Source organism: Anomaloglossus baeobatrachus, chromosome 8, assembly GCF_048569485.1.
Source record: "Anomaloglossus baeobatrachus isolate aAnoBae1 chromosome 8, aAnoBae1.hap1, whole genome shotgun sequence".
NCBI lineage: Eukaryota > Metazoa > Chordata > Amphibia > Anura > Aromobatidae > Anomaloglossus > Anomaloglossus baeobatrachus.
Window position 1 is genome coordinate 70490021 of NC_134360.1, and position 12015 is coordinate 70502035.

The window sequence follows — 12015 nt, forward strand, 5'->3', positions numbered from 1 at the left end:
CCTTTGATAAAAATGAATGGTTACCAATTTAATACAGTCCCGTATTGCGTTTATCATCGTTAGATCAAAGTCCATAAACTTTATTCTTTATTACAAAGTCCATAGCCAATGTTGATAAACCACAGTTCATGAATGTAGAAGAATAGCAAAAGTCTTTGATGTCTGTGCAGTGTAATTTACATTAGTCACCTTTATCCTCCATGCTGCCTGTTGTCAAATCCTTTTGGACAGATGTTAAGACGTTCTTGGTCAGCACGACAGGGGTTAACTTTAACACGTCATTGCTCTTCTTAGTAACTTTAGGGAGGTCTTAATGCACAGACCATGTGTCATTGTCCATCCTTGAACCAAAAGAGCACTATGTTTCTGAGATGCAAGCACGGTAAGTGTATTTTGTATGTTACACAGTCTTATTTGAGACGTTACCTTTTGGACCTTTTTGCAGAATCCCTTTTAACTTTAGGAAAAATATAAAGTCGTTTTATCTTTTGTAATCTTGATTGAAGATTTCACTCCCTAATCTAAATACCAAATATGGCAATAACTATCACTAATAAATGTCACAGCGTATCATAACTCTAATACTATAATACCATGTCATTATTATTATCGTAAAAGTATTAATATAATTGATACTCAGAATGATAAAATACTGTATAATGGTATAGACGATAGTATTTTCTTGTAATGACCTTTTTGTCGTTGGTGCATTACCCTTCCAAACCCATAGGTGGCAATGTGTTGAATGTAACCAAAATATAATATAAAGTATGAAATAATATAATGTGTACCTATAACATGTATCATATTATAAATATGAAAGGCAACAATGTGGCTTTTAGTTAGATCATTTGTAAATTATAAATCAAAGCAAATAACCTTTTAGAAAAGACTGGATGATACCATCAAAACACAATAATACCCATTATAAATTATTATTGATTAAAAATATAATATATATTATTTGTAAATATAGGAAGGTAAACCTAGATGTACCTTGATCTTCCATCTTTATTACTCTAATTTAATTTATTTGATTTGTCTATTATTTATTAAATAACCTACTATAAGGAAATGTGTAACTATAAGTAATATTTCATCCTTATTGTGTTAACATACTAATATAAAAATAATGTATTACTAGGAAATAAACAATTGTATATATATTGATGAAGGAAGTATCTTTTCTTCCAAAAAATGGAACTTTTCCCTTTTAATATGATTCATATTTAATAAAGTAATATTCTTATATTAGATATTACTGAACTAAATATTGAAGTGTCTTCTCAATTGAGATATTTAAAATCTGAAGAAAAAATAAAAATTGTATAATTTAAGATTTTGATTAAAAATGTGAATATTAAATAATAATTAATATAAAAAATAGGAATAAAAGGAAAAATGAAAATCGGAATAAAAATAAAAATTGAAATAGAAATAAGGCCTTCTATGTATATAACACCTATGTCTTTAACCTTAATGTTACCAGTATCTTATAGGATTACCATACCTATCAGTAACCTATAAAAAATAATTAAGTCATGTAACCTTGCAAATAATACACTTCTCTTAGTATATAAATGCATTATGATATACTTCAAATATATTTTTTATTCCCAATTCTTCCTTTGTACTTGAAATATTAATTATTAAAGTATCCTGTAAACACATATATTTATCAAATATAAATGTGTGTAATTGAGACCAAACCTCTCCCTTTCAATATCATGAAATATGATATTATAAAAATTACTATGTTTAGATTAAATTAAATTAAAATTTGTGTGGTATATCTTCAAGACCATATTATAAATATCACTTCCATATTTGAAAAGAAAAATAATTACCAATCTATGTATCAGTAAAAGAAGTGACTAACACAAAAGATCCTAACATCTCTATATTAAAGAAATATGTCTAAGAATAATATATATATACCCGGTATAAATTCCTTAATTATTTATACTCATGTACTATAACTTATTTATTCTAGATAGTATACATACATATCTTATAACCTCGAAGTTAAAACAAAAATTCCCCTTTTTTTTTTTTCTCTCTCTCTCTGGATCCAAGTACTCTGACTTTAGCAGCTGCTCAAACAATCAATCATTCATAGACACATCTATACACACAAGACTGCCATGGTTCTTTAACATATACTTTCACATAAAAACATTGACGGACACAAACCCTGTTTTCCCAATTATTCTATGCGCATTTCAAAGATTATGTTACTAATTTGAAGTACTTCTCGAAAAAAAACAAATTCCAATGTATTACCTACTGTACATATGACCATGGAACAAACATGTATTATTAGCTTTAGTATCAAGTTACATGCTTTGGTCACGTGCAAGGAACACCATTCCAAGACAGCAAGCAGTTTTACTACACTCCAAAGCTCAGATTACATTTCTAATAACTCTAAAGGAGATATATATATTCATAAAAGAAACGTTCAAGTATACTTCTCTGACCATTGGTACCTGAGAAAATAATAATTATTCTCAATCATGCTTCCGCGAATTAACCTTACCCAATAAAATATATGTTACCTGATTGAGGACGAGAACATATGTATAAATAAAAAGTTAATACTTCATCAATCTGTTTTACTGATAAATTCTGAGGGAAATAAAAGAATAAAATTATTATCATATTTATGATAAAAATGAAACACTTAAAATCCGTTACTTTCTCTTATTATTTTATTTTAAATATTATTATTCATATACAGAGATCAAATTATTAATTTATAACGTTAAACTATCATTTTACTAAATGAAAATCTGACCTTGATTTACTATCACTACCTTTAATTTTATATATATATATATATATATGTATATATATACACATTGATTCACTGTATATGAATAAACATACTTATCAAACAATAATTAATTTACCCAGAAATCCACTTTATTTAACTGAAGACCATACCTAATTTTTTCTTCAAAGATTCGATTTATTAGATTCACATTGAACTTATAGGAATCTCTGAACTTATGTAATTCAAGGTTTTCTCTTAAGTGAGAGAGAATGTCTCTCTCTGAAAGACCACCCAACTGCCGCTGTCTATCAAATCCTGACCCAGGGAGAGGATCTCCATAAAACACCTGTTTCTGTCTTTCAAAGCTATTACTCATCATTTGTCTGGGATCCTCAATCCCAGTGACCGATCCCTTCACTGGAGACAAGGGTTTTTCCTGTGAAAAAAGATTTTTAGACGATAGAAATTGGGATGGATTGTATGGTTTTTAACACGTATGCAACCTCCTACGAATCTCATACACCCTATCACAGAAATATCTGGATCTGGGAGACACTGTTGGTTTTTCAGAATTAATTAATTTCTGTTTTGATTGACTTTGGCGACTTCTAACAAAATCGATAAATGTCGTACATTCGAATAGGGACTTTTTCTTTAATGCCACCGCACAAGCTGCATTGTCAAGGAAATTAAATTTCTTGATGAATAAGCGTATCATTCCATCCAATCTGACATTTGGAATGACCGCCCTGTACAAACGTTCAAAAACGGACATAAATGAGAACGTACTCTCATTCTGTTCAATTTGTAATTCCTTCAACATCTCATAGTTTGGATCAGATTCATTCCTTGTACAGAAGATGAGATTTTTCAGCCTTATGATATCGTTATCATTTGAACAATCAAATGTCTCATTGTCAGAAAACTTTTTTAAAGCCAATTGTCTAAAGAAATGCTGAGGTATCCATATACGAAATAACTGATTCGTCTCACTATTGGTTAAATTTAACTTCTCGATGGAACTTTCAAATATCTCTGAATTTCTGCAAACATGTATTTTAGGATTATATGCGGGAATTAATTTGCATATGTCCAATAAATTTTTTCTAAGTTTAATCCCTAACTTAGCCTGTTCTATTTTTAGAAACTGATCATCGCCATTTTCTCTCTGCACGTGTCCTTTCTGCACGTGTCCCACTCTGGCTCCTCCCCCTTCTGGCTTCTCTACGTCATTTCCTGCTTCTTTCCCAGTGTCCTGAAAATGACCTTGATTTCGTAGCACATGTCTGCCGCCATTATCAAAATTCTGATTTGCAAAATTACAGCCAACATTACAGTCAGAATTTACAATATCACTGACTGACATTCCAGGTTCTAAGCAGTCTTTGGATTTCTCTATCACTGACTCTCCTGACCATTCAGGTTGTCTATTTCCACCATTTTTACACTTTTCTACGATTAACTTGTGAAAATCATAGACTAAATGACAGACATTTCTGATTTTCTGTTTCTCTCTATTAAAAGACCTTGCACATTCTATACGTGAATTCTCAAGTTCACACTTCTCATAAAAGCGTAACCAAAGCTCCTCTACATTAGAAATATCTGAATAAGTGAACTGAAGTTTACTTTGCTTAACATATGAAGAGATAAAATCCATTTTCTTACCTGAAATGATCAGATGATCTGATGGATGATCCTCTAAGACTTGATTCACCTTACTCAGCAGGTCCAATACTTCTTATGGACTGACTTTATCTTTCTTGCTCAAAAATACGTCAAAAGTTAACTTCTGTGGCTTTGTAAAAACTTTAAAGTTCATTAAAAAAACATTCATGCAACTTGACTTATACGTATTTCCTAGGTTCTGCGTGATTTTTATAAATTGTCGATTCCTGATCCTTTGCAGGAGATACTTGAGATACCCCCCTTATGCAAAGTGAAGGAACAACAAAAATGTAAAAAAAAAAAAAATCACGAATGACTGAGCTCGCCAAAATGTTAAAAAATATACTCTTAAATATATTTTTCTTCAAATACGTAAAGGCGCATGAATGAAAAGACCTCAGAAATGTAAAAAATAAATGTATTTTATCTATTTAAAAAAATGGTTGCCAGGGTTCAGTTACAGAAAGGAAAAATAATATACTTTGATAGCTTACGCAAAGAGTTCATTTAGTCCATAATGATCAATGGGAAGTCTTTACCCATCTTTCTTTGGGTCCTGAACGGCAATACAGGGGATGTCATCTCTTAGGCCGGACAACGTGTCTTCATCTTGCACAGGAGTCTTCTGATAGCAGGCAATGTGGAGGAGCGAGCAGTAGCCCCCTCCATCGTGCATTAAATACCAGCTGTTCAGACCATATAGGGCGTTCTAGTGGAACACAGTTGAATATAGTTCCATATTACGTAACCTTCTGGAAACTTCGGGAAGCTTCGGGAAGCTTCGGGAAGGATTTAAATATATCCTTCCATGCTCAGCACTCAAGTATATTCAATATGGGCATTTTAATATTTATCCCTTATAAACTTTATTAATAACCTATGCCCTCCAACATAAACAGAACTATGAACGTATATGTCTTACTATGAAATATTTGATAACTAGATGTATTAATTTTAATGTTTTACATGACTTGTTCTGCCAGCCGGCCAGCTTTTCTAGGCGCCATTTCTTCTTCTTCCACCTTCCATGGCGGGCACCGCTTCGTGCTCTTTTCTTGGACAAGGGGGCGGGGCTTCTCTTTGCGCCCTTTCTTCTTGCACGCCCCCCTTCTTCCCGCGCTCAGTGTCTTCAATGGCGGCAGTTTCTCACAGTAAAACACAGGCTATTTCACGATTCTTTAGGTGCACAGTACCCGGTGTGACCGGGCACGAAATCCTGTTCGTGACGCCAAAATTGACTCGCCCACCCCAGGGCTATGGGACACCCGGTGCCGGGCCGGACTAGTCCGAAGGTAGTCAGTGGTGGCTGGGCCTGGCTCCGTGGCCCTGGTGGGTGTCAGTAGAATATGTGGCTTGCTTGTTAATGGTTGTGTTCGTGACGCCACCTGTGGTATGCGGCTAATAAGCCGCCGCTGCTGTGTGAGGCCTCCGGGATGATATTATGGCAGCAATGGTAGTACTGCTCCCCACGCCCGGGGCACAGTTGGTGCTTGTGAATGTCTATGCAGCGGAAATAACAGAGACCACTTCAAGAGTGCAGTTCAAGTTCTTTACTCACAGTTCTTGTCACAGCTATAGGGACCCTCAGACTGCTGGGACCGCTGTCAGGGACCTCTGCCGTTTCTGGGTGATTCAGAGAGTAAAAGCCGGTGCCCTTCTCTTAGTGTCTCTTTCTTCTGCTGTCTTCCTTAGCCTTGCCTTTGTTAGGATAAACCTGGCTTGGCCTCCACTACAGCCTCCAGGCTGGGGGGTCACCTGTCGGCTGATTACCCCTTTTCTGGAAGTCTGCTATGGGTTCTGGCCCTGGGAGCTTACAACGTCCCTGGGCCTCGGTTTTTACTGTTTGGAGATGATTTTGCACTTCTCCAGTCTCTAGGGACCGTCCCCTGTCGCAGCTTGGTCCCTCCACCGATGTGACTGTGGAACAGGCCACCGCAGCCTACAACTACCCGTGGCACTTCTAGGGTCCTCTCCTTGGTACCTCTAGGCCTGCTCGTGATACTTCCAGGACTACCCGCGGCCCTGCGACTCCTTCTGTCCCTTACGTGGTGTCACCTGGACCTCCGGGTCCCAGGATCTTCACCAGGAAGCGTCTCCTTCTGTTTCTCTGCTCCTGTCTGACTTGGAGCTTTCTTTCCTTCTTTCTTTCTTTCTTTCTCTCTTTTCTTTCTCCTCCTTGCCTGCCTCCAGCAGGCCTCCTCCTCCCTCCTTTCTCTCATTCCTCTTCTCCAACTACATGCTCACTCTCTCACTCCCTGAGGTAGACTAACTAAACTTGACCTTCCTCTCTGTGTCTGCTCTCAGATGGCTCCTCCCACCTCCCCAGTTGCTAAGCTACCACCCTATGGGAGCAGGGATGGGTCTTACGGCCCCTCTCAGCATGCAGCATGGGAGGGTTGCCTGCCACTTTCCCTGGTCCCAGTATGTACCTAACAATGGGTGTAGTGTGGATTTACCAGGGGACCGGAGTTCACTCTCTTCCTCTCCCAGAATGGGGCATCACACCGCTGGATGGGGTGCAATGACCTGTGGCGACGGAAGCCTCAGGGGCGCCACAGATGCAAATGTGTCGCCCTGGGCAAGCCAGGGGTCACAGGTCACAACACCACCACACCCCACACCCCAGGTAGGCACACCCAAGCTGAACCAAAAATCCTTGTTGCCTTCCTCCAGAGGCTGATGATTCACACCAGGGGGTGGGCCAGGCGGTTGGCTCCGCCCACCAAGGAGATCACAGCTCTGGAGGCGGGGGGAAACCAGGCAGTCTAGAGTTGGAGTCTAGTCAGGGAGGAGGAAGTGGAAGGAGTGGAGGAGTAGCCCAGGCAGGGCTAAAGTAAACAGCAAGTGGAAAGTGGAGGAAAGAAGAGTAGTAAAGGAGGAAAGCAAGAAGTGGTGACAGAGCAGAGAGTGTGCCAAGCCTGAGAGCCCAGCTTTGTGTAGGGCCAGAACAGCAAGGTCAGCGACGGCGGTGACTGTCCGGAGGGGGACCGTTTGGAAGTTCCTGGAAGGACCCCGTTGGCTGTGTGCCCGGTGGTCTGGAGCAGTGTTCCGAAGGACAGTCAGCACCAGGGCAGGGGCCTCTCGGACCCCGGCAAGGCTAGGAGTCGCCAAATTTGCCGAATCCGTCAGTGAAGGGGACGTAGATTCCCCCAACAACCAAGTCCCGATTGAAGGCAACAGCCCAACCCGTACAACAGAGGCACCGCCACCGCCAGGGCACCAGTCTCTGAGGGCCAGCGCCTGCGGGCAAAGTGTAGTGCTCCTCCGGCCCAGCTTGAAGCCGGGGAGCGGGTTACCGGTGGGGACCCATCGCAACCATCCGTACATACAGGTGCAGGGAAGAGAGACATCACCGTCACCTGCCGGGGAAGCAAAGCAGCCGTCTGTGGGACCGTCCTACCAGCCGTTTGGTTTACCGTACAAACTGTGTCACGTCTCAGGCTGAGTGAGTACCACAGTGCCGCAAGGCACAGCGCTGTCCCCGCGTCCCTGCGCCCACCAAGCCCTGCACCTCCCAAGCCATCACCGGGCCACGGGATCACCAACCCCTACCCACGGAGGGGCAACACAACACCTGGCTGCTCCCCATCACCATCCCCGGGATCCCCGCATTAAGCAGCGGTGGTGCTACACATCACCACAACCGTGGGTGGCGTCACGGACATTATCCCAACATCCCAAACCCCCCTTTCACTCACGGGCGAGGAGTGCCGCTCGAGGAAAACCCCCGGGATCCGGCCTACGGCTCGAGCCACCACTGAGCAGCCGGACCCGAGCAGAAGGGGTGAGCGCGGTGTGCTGACACCCTCCTCCCCACCCGCGACAACTTGGCGTCACGAACAGGATCTTACCGCTCTGCCGTCTGGTAGAGGTGCGCCTTGTTACCGCCGGAGGTATCCGGCAGAAAAATTGCAGAAGCCGCCATCTTTGGCGCGAAAAGTTCCCGCTCGAGCGTCTTCTCGAGCAGTAGAGGCGCGAAGGCCAGAACCCCGCCCCGAGAGAGGAGGGGCCGGAAAGAGCTAAGGGGGACGGAAACAAGATGTCTGCGCCCGACGGAGCCGCTGGAGGAGCGGTGGTCGCAGCCGCAGCGGCACCCGCGGATGGGAATGGACCTGGCCAGGTCCCGGCTGTACCGGCGGGAGGTGCCGTGGCCCCCACGCTCGCTCAGGTCATGCCGTTTTCCTTGCCCTATGCGCCCGGAGCTGCCTGGCTACCGCAGTATGACGGGAAACCGGATGCCCTACCGGCCTTCCGGAAAAAGCTTAACCCGTTGCTAGAGCTGTACCCCCTGACTGATAAGCAACGTGCAGCGATAGTGCTAGGCCAGTTAACCGGTGCGGCGGAGCAGGAAGCGGAGACCTGGGCCGAGGGGGACCGGCTCTCTGTAGCCACCATCTTTGAGAAGCTACAGACTGCCTTTGAGACCCGGACTGAAGCTGAGCTGAGGATGCAGTTTTACCAGTGCCGGCAACGAGCTGGGGATAGCATTCGGGACTATGCTCTACGTCTGCAGACCGCCCTCCGCACGCTGAAGCGGGTGAACCCTATTAATGAGGCGGATAGCAACAAGATGTTAGTGGAGCAATTTGCGCAGGGGATGAGGTCCCCTGAGGATCGTAAACAACTCCGGCTGTGGGCCCTGGAACACCCTGATGTGGACTTTGCTGTGTTAAAGGAGCGGGCCATTAAAGCACTACAGCCTCCAGCAACCGAAGTTCTGGAACCCGCCCCGTGGCCTGTCGAGACGGCTCCCGTTATGGCGGTCTCAGCCAAATCTACCTCTCCAACACCTGCAGCCCCGAGCAGCACAGTGGAAGAACTGGCAGCCCAGGTCCGTCGCATGGACGGAGACCTTGCCAAAATCCTGGCTGCCCTACAACCTCTGACCAGACCTCAGCCTCCGGCGCAGATACAGCTTGCTGACAGTCCCGAGGACGTTCCCTGGATGCAGCGGAGAAGTGCCGACAACCCGCGGAGCAGACCCCCAATCTGCTACAAGTGCCGTAAGCCGGGTCATTACTACCGACAGTGCCCGTTAAACGAGCAACCCCTGGGGCCCCGGGCCAATCCTCAGGAGTAGAACATCATGGCCCCCCGGACTGGCGGGACCGATATATCGGGGCCCGCCCTATCATCCCCGTGGCTGTGGACGGCATACCAGTGATGGCTCTCTTGGACACTGGATCACAGGTAACTACCATACCGTACACGTTGTACCAGCGGTACTGGGCCGTAGACGAACTGGCGCCCCCAGACAATAGTATAACATTGATTGCCGCTAATGGACTCCCATTGACCCAGGTGGGGTATAAACAAGTGGCTATGACAGTGGGGCAAGCCGAACTGCAACACCAGGGTATGATTGTGATCATGAATGAGCCCAGTGATCATAACCCGAAAATAGTGCTGGGAACCAATGTGATGGAGCACTGCATGGCTGATGTGTTAACCCTATTACAACAGCTAGCCGCCACAGCAGCAGGGAGCCGGCAGAGGGCTGTGCAGCGTGAGAGCCGAGCCCTGATGTACCGCCAGCATGTAAGCTCAACAGGAGGGGAGATTGGTGGAGTAAGAGTGATGGATGTTGCTCCATTGACTGTGCCCCCTAGGAGTGAGATGATGATCTGGTGTAGGGCAGCAGTAGGGCCTCAGGGGCGTGACTACCCTGCGATGATGGTGCCCATGCCTTCTGAGCACTGGCCCACTGTGATGGCCGCCCGAGGGGTGGTGGATGTGAAGAAAGGGAGAGTGCCTGTGAGAGTGCTGAACTGTGGAGAGGAAGAAGTCAGGCTTCCCCGGTATGTCACCATTGCCAAGCTGCTCACCCTGGACCCTCACACTATCCATGAAGTCAGTCCATCCACACCTCCACCTACCATCAGCACTTCCCCACCCCAGGGGGAGACAAAGGAGTGGCATCAACAGCTACACGTAGGCACTGATGATACCCCTACACATCACAGGGCAGGGGTACACAGGGTGGTGCAGGAGTACGAACAGGTTTTCAGTAAGCACCCCCTAGACTTTGGGCAGATGAAGGGGGTCCAACACCACATTCCCACAGGTGAACATCCCCCTATCAAAGAGAGGTACAGGCCTATTTTCCCTGCACATTACCAGTGTGCCAAGGATATGTTGAGGAATATGAAGGAGGCAGGGGTTATTCGGGACAGCTGTAGTCCCTGGGCCGCTCCGTTGGTACTGGTTAAGAAGAAGGATGGTACCATGCGGATGTGTGTGGACTACCGGAAGATCAACCAGATAACCCATAAAGATGCCTATCCGTTACCTCGTATTGAAGAGTCTTTGGCTGCACTGAGAACTGCAAACTACTTCTCGACCCTTGACCTCACCAGCGGATACTGGCAAGTGGCCGTGGCCCCCGAGGACCGGGAGAATACCGCCTTCACCACCCCGATGGGGCTCTGCGAATTCAATAGCATGCCGTTTGGGCTGTGCAATGCCCCCGGGACCTTCCAACGGTTGATGGAGTGCTGTCTGGGACATTTAAACTTCGAGACCGTCCTGCTGTATTTGGATGATGTGATTGTTTATTCCCAGACGTATGAAACCCATCTGGAACACCTGGCCGAGGTGTTCGCGTCCCTTGCCAAGTTCGGGATGAAGTTGAAGCCCTCAAAATGCCATCTGCTGAAACCCAGGGTGCAGTATCTAGGGCATGTGGTGAGTGCGGATGGTGTCGCCCCCGACCCTGAGAAGATCACTGCCATCCAGAGCTGGCCGAGACCAACTACCGTGAGGGAAGTAAGGCAGTTTCTGGGTCTGTTGGGGTACTATCGGCGCTTTATAAAGGGGTACACGAAGATGGCTGCCCCCATGCAAGATCTCCTCGTGGGACAGACAAAAGGTGGTAGACCCATTGGAGCCCCACTGTCGTGGGAGGACAAGCATGAGGAGTCCTTTTGCCAGTTGAAGGCGGCCTTGACCGGAGAAGAGGTCCTGGGGTACCCTGACTATGGGCGCCCGTTCATCCTCCACACGGACGCCAGTAACGTGGGGCTAGGAGCGGTCCTATCCCAGGTCCAGGATGGAAAGGAGAAGGTGATTGCCTACGCCAGCCGAAAACTCTGGCCGACCGAAAGGAACCCCGAGAGCTATAGCTCCTTCAAGCTCGAGCTATTGGCGTTGGTGTGGGCTATCACGGAGCGGTTCCGCCATTACTTGGCGGCGGCAAAATTCACCGTGTTTACGGACAACAATCCGCTGACTCACCTGAACACGGCCAAGTTGGGCGCGCTGGAGCAGCGGTGGGTAGCCCGGCTAGCCAACTATGATTTCACCATAAAGTACCGAGCTGGTCGTGTCAACATAAATGCTGATGCACTCTCCCGGATGCCCCATTTGTCAGAAGAGGGGTGCGAGGATGACGACCTCGAGGAGATCGAGTTGCCTGCGTTTCACCAGCCGCCTACTGAGAGGGTACAAGTATGTCAGCAAAGGGTGGATCTGGACCCGCGGCCCAGTCAAGAGTGGCAGAACGCCCAGGACCAAGCACCGGCTGTCCGCCTTGTCAAGACTCTGGTGGAACAAGGTGCTATGGGAATAGACCC